General features: G+C 42.9%; 1 long non-coding RNA gene across 1 annotated transcript; it reads left to right on the forward strand.

Moving 5' to 3' along the window:
• The first annotated feature begins 426 nt into the window (after positions 1 to 426).
• Positions 427 to 5,372, forward strand: LOC123185545 (uncharacterized). Its single transcript, XR_006493428.1, has 3 exons — positions 427 to 641; positions 792 to 827; positions 1,222 to 5,372. It is a non-coding gene; the product is annotated as an uncharacterized lncRNA (long non-coding RNA).
• Positions 5,373 to 5,631: the final 259 nt, after the last annotated feature.

Here is a 5,631-nt window from a genome sequence, read left to right on the forward strand (position 1 = left end):
CACACACACAATAAGACTCCATCACACACACGCCCACACACACAGACTCCATCTCTCTCTCTCACACATACACACACATAGACTCCATCTCACACACACATGCTCTAGGCGGAGCATTTGTTCCTACCACCTTCATCCATCCTTACCCGTATGATAAACAATCTATCTATCTATCTATCTATACTAATTACAGACTCCATGTAAATTCACACGTTAATCGGTAATTAAGAGCCGTTTATCTGGTGGGACCGAATTATTACAATGGAGATCGACTCATATAATCCTAGGGAAAAATTGCCATGCCAATCAGAAATTTTTGTGAAATCATCCATCCGATCCCTGTGTTATGTATTCTATATAACCATCCGATGAATCCCAGCCGGGCAAACTTTTACACACGCCTCCTCTCTTATTATAATACTGAATACAAAAAAAAATCTGCTCCATTGGCCCGTCTTCTCCTCCGCCTCCATTGTTTCTCCTCGGCTGCTTTCCATGCCCCAGGCGACACTCCCATTCATGGCCGGCGACCCGTCTTCTCCTCTGCCTCCATTGTTCATCCTCCGCTGCTCTCCATGCCCTAGGCGGCGCTCCCATTCATGGCTGACGAGCAGAAGCTTCAGCCTCCGTCACGCCCTGAGGTACTCCGTCGCCGTGCGCCCAGCCGGCTCCCTTTTCCTCTTTGTTCTCCGCTGCAGGTCACCGGCCATTCGTGCTGCAACCCAATCTCTTCTCAATCCCGCCCCTGTCAAATCTTTTAATCTCCTCTTATTTCAAGTTTTCATATCCAGGACCGGCTCACTGCACCCTTGCCGTGATGATCTCAGGTAAGCCATGTGTGTTTCTATTTTCCATTAGATTGATGTGCCCCTTTGATCTAGAAAAAGATGCCGGATCTGCGTGTTCTTTTGATCTGAAAAAGGTTGCATCACGATAGCATTAATAATTTGTGTTTTTTTTGTGGGGATTAGTAATTTGTGTTTTTTTTGTGGGGATTAGTAATTTGTGTTTTAGGGCTCTATCTAGGCTTTTGATTTTTGTTGTAACATTAGTATTTTTTTCTCACTATGTATATTTATCAAACTCGCATTGTTATTCTTGGAGTTCCATGTATATAAATCTCTTTTTTGCATTTCATTGCAATGTTATGATCAGTGATGCAAACCAATTTCTCCTCACCCAACCATTAGAATTCTTCTTATTTCAAGTTTTTAAATATAGATGGTTGATGCATCATATGAGGAGGTGTAGTACGCACGATGTTTTCAAGAAAGGAGGCCCGGTTGGTACTTGAGGCCGTCAAGTTGAGGAATTACGTTGGACTGGTGGCACCACAACTTTCAATCGAAGCCCTACTCGAGTCCGTCTCCCGTTATTCCTGCCCCACTCCACTGGTAAATCACCATGCATTGTTAAATCCCTACTCCTCCATCCGTTTAATTCATAGAACCCATAATAAGTCGGCTTAATCCATCACATCTCATCAACAACAACAGGCCTTTTTTCTATCTATCTTCATCACTTCTCTGTGTCAGATTATACATTTGGGCGAGTGGGTGAGAACCAGCTAGAATGTGATCTTGCCTAAAGTGGCACCATGCAGCAAGTTTCTGTTAAACTACATCCACATCAACTGCCAACCAGCCAATTTACATTAACTGTTTACACAGGAAGCTTTACACATGTCTTCCCGTGCGACCATTTGTTAGACAACAAAAATAGTTGACGATTCCTATGGAATGAATTTCGATGTTGTATGTTATTTCTTCTGAGTAAACGCTAATTGTTAGATTATCGCATGGTAGTGGTATATATATCTATTAATTCTCTCTTTTGGGATTACAAAAGGCTAAGTTGACATTTTAAGTTTTACAAACTTCCTAGATTTCTCAAAATGATTTCCAATAATGTGTATAATCTATCTTTGGCAGATCTGCAGTAAGATTTTCAAATTGTTGCCCATGCAAAATTAAGCTGGATGTATGGCGTACTTGAGTTATATAGGTTCTATTTACAGCACATACATGTACTGTTTTTGAAAAGGGATCCAAATCTATGTTTTATTATTATTATTAAACACCCATATGAAATTTCCCTGCAAATGTAACCATGGAATCCATATTTCCTAGGTTCGTTCCTGATAATATGCTATTTCTTTTGGAGTTCCAGTGTTTAGATTTTAGAGATGCTAACTTATACAAAAACATGTATCAGTGTGCCCTATTAGTGATTTGCATATTTAGAGCGGGGAGGTATATACATTGATAATGATCCGAATATTGTTAGCTAAATATGTTTTTACGAAACTAACAGATTTATGGGTTCCATTGTGCGCAGCAGAATGTTTAGTGTACATGCGTGACACTATATCTACTTTTCCAAATAGTACTCTAGACTTTTTTTCACGAATACGCAAAAGCCTTGCGTATCTTTGCATTGATAGATAGAGTGACAAAACATGAAGGTATTACAAGGTGGAGGGGAAGCTAACTAGCTCATGCACAATGATGGCAAGCATCGGTAGCCTTGGCACACGGTCGACGGGGTGTGCAGCCCGATCTGCCGTAGCCTACGTCTCAGGCAAGATGAGGGCCATGCCCTTTGCGCCGGCGCGCACCCAGAGCCGCGCCTCCTCCTGGATCATATGCACCGCACGTCCCACGGCTGGTTGATCGCCGTCGAAGAGGCAGCCGTTCCGGTGTTTCCATAGGTGCCAAACGGTGAGGACGGCAATGGAGGCGAGGCCATGGCGAAGAGGAGCTGAGGTGTTGGAGATGGCCGTAGAGAGCCAGCTGGCGAACTCGTCACTGCATGCGGGGATCGCGGTGGTGCATCGGCACCATGAGAGCACCTCGTGCCAGGTTTGGCGGGAGAAGGAGCAGCCCGTCATGAGATGCTGCATGGATTCCGGCTCCTGGTCGCATAAGAGGCAGCGAGGCTCGTGGGGAAGGCCATGGCGTGCCAGGCGGTCAGCAGTCCAACACCTGCCCATCAGCGCAAGCCAGACGAAGAACTTAATGCGGAGCGGAGCCCATGTTCTCCAAGTGATGTGCCAGTGCGGGTCGGCGGTGGAGCCGGCGAAAAGGGCTTGATAGCAGGAGCTGGCCGAATAGATCCCAGAGTCAGTCCAACGCCACGACAGCCGGTCCGGCTCGTCGGTCAGGTGCATGTGCCGGAGACGCCGCCATAGTGTGACGTACTGCACGGTCATGGCCACGCCCATGGCGCCATGGATGTCGGCGATCTACGCCCGGTTGAGTAGGCCGTCGCGCATCGAGCGTGTCCTGCGCCGGCGTTTGGGCACCCTGCAGTAGACCAGAGGCGCAATCTCGGAGATGCTCTTCCCGTCCAACCAGCGATTCTCCCAGAATAAGCAGGACTCGCCATTGCCAACGTGCCAAGAGGTTGAAGCCCTGAAGATGGCCTGAACCTCCGGGCAGTGGGGGATGTGCAGGTGCTGCCATGGGCGCGAGGCGTCGGATCTCTGGAGCCACATCCACCGGGCGCGCAGCGAGATGCCGGCGTGCTGCAGATCACTACCATACTATTTTTAAGTAGGTTGCAAGGATATATAGTTCTTATATGACTTTAACTACCTCCAATTCGCGTCATTGATCACATTGTAACTGTTCCTGCTACTGCAGGTTCGACTTGAATTTTGGCTTCTGTACGTATAGTGTTGGTTCGCTTCTCCATAGCTTTCTACCTCCCGGAATCCATCTTCCTATTGCCACATAATTACGTCATTTGTTTTTGGGAAATCAATGTATAGATACATTGTTTCCCTCTGTAGTGCACATGCTCTTATATTTGTTTTTGGACTGATTCTTCGATTGATTTCATGCTATGCTTGGATAACTAGATTATCTAATTTGAAATTCTCCAGTCTTTTGTATGTTCACTTGCATAGACGGCTTAATCAGTTAATCCAGAACCTAAACTGAAGACTAAATATAGCACATATACTTGGTCATTTCTCCTAAGAAGATTAATCCACCTTGACTTTAACCTGACTTCCAAAGAAGTTCTGAATGATCAAGCATTTTTTGGTTTTTAGTAAACTAAAATAATGTTGCACTCTGACAATAATATTCTGATTTTCTAAGTTAACAGAAATCTTTCAATTTCATACCAGTTTTTTTAATCGCGCATTTGAATGATGGCGATATTATCTATTCTCTGAATTCCGCTTGCATGTTTCCAGTTGAAATAGTAACTGAAATTGATAAGTATGCAACGATTTATGTCCTCCAGCATGAGTAAAATGTTGTGGGTTACCATTTCAGATAAGTAACCACTATATTATTTTCTATGTGTATAATTGACATGTATACATGTTGTCGCTCTGCTTGAACCATCCATCTCCACATTACGCCCGAGACTTCCATCGCAATAATCTATATGTATCCAGGTAGTGTCCAATATGTATACACAAGCTCCTCTCACAGGCCGACTATGCTGATTGTGACTGAGCGTGTGTGTGTGGCCGTGATGTAAGCTTTATCTTGGCCTGAGTATCAGTTCCCTTTTATGATACAATTTTGGATGCTATTTTATTCTACATGTATAGGTTTCTACAGGTTCCATTGGCTGCTACCTTTTAGTGATACGGCAGCTGAATGGCATGCTCACCAGTAATTCTGTCAAAATGAAATCGACTAGACTGCATTTTTTATGTGTGTTACTAAGTACAATCTGTGATTATTTTCTTTCTAGGGATGGCAATTTTCTAGGCATTAAGCTTTTTGAGACGTTATGGTCTCTCATAATTAATTAGCCTTTGTAAGGTGTATACTGACAGTAAGCCCATTGCAGTAATTGGTTGGATAATTCTTTGACATGTTATATTCAAATGTCTTCTTAAATTAGTGTCGGATGACCCCTTCATCGATTACTTTTTTGGATATGAATTATTACCATAAGAAGTGCTCCCTCTGTAAAGAAATATAACAGTGTTTAGATTACTACTTTAGTTATCTAAACACTCTTATATTTCTTTATGGAGGGAGTATATTGGTTCTTCAGTGTTTCATTCTTACAGTACACAAATTATATTGTTTTACGTTGGTCATTTCTCACTCTGCAGTCTGTATCTTTTGCTTCATAATTCATCTGTACACAAGATTGATGCCCAGAAGTTTCAGCCTTCCGTGCTAAATGCCATTCTTTTTTGACTTGATAAACACCAGGTAACATGGAGTCTTCTCATTTGTAATGGCATAGATATAGGAACGAGCAATTCACCTTTGCTTTAAGAAAGCGACACACAAAAGAGAACTAGATATTGTTGTTGAGAACTAGCTCTGGTCACATGATCATCTATGTATATAGTTTTCAACAAAAGAGAACTGGATTATTGTTACTGAGGGCTAGCTCTGGCCGCATGGTCATCCATGTATATAGTTTTCAACAATAAATGTGTCCTGATTGGTACTCCCTCCGTCCGGAAATATTTGTCTCAGAAATGGATGTATCTAGATGTATTTTAGTTATAGATACATCCATTTTTATCCATTTCCCCGACAAGTATTTCCGGACGGAGGGAGTACATCATAATTTGCAATCTTAGTTTCTTCTGATCTCATAATTTGAAGATGAACTGGAGAGGGGAATGTGTACTATGTTTGGAAT

This window comes from Triticum aestivum, chromosome 2A (assembly GCF_018294505.1).
Source record: "Triticum aestivum cultivar Chinese Spring chromosome 2A, IWGSC CS RefSeq v2.1, whole genome shotgun sequence".
Lineage (NCBI taxonomy): Eukaryota > Viridiplantae > Streptophyta > Magnoliopsida > Poales > Poaceae > Triticum > Triticum aestivum.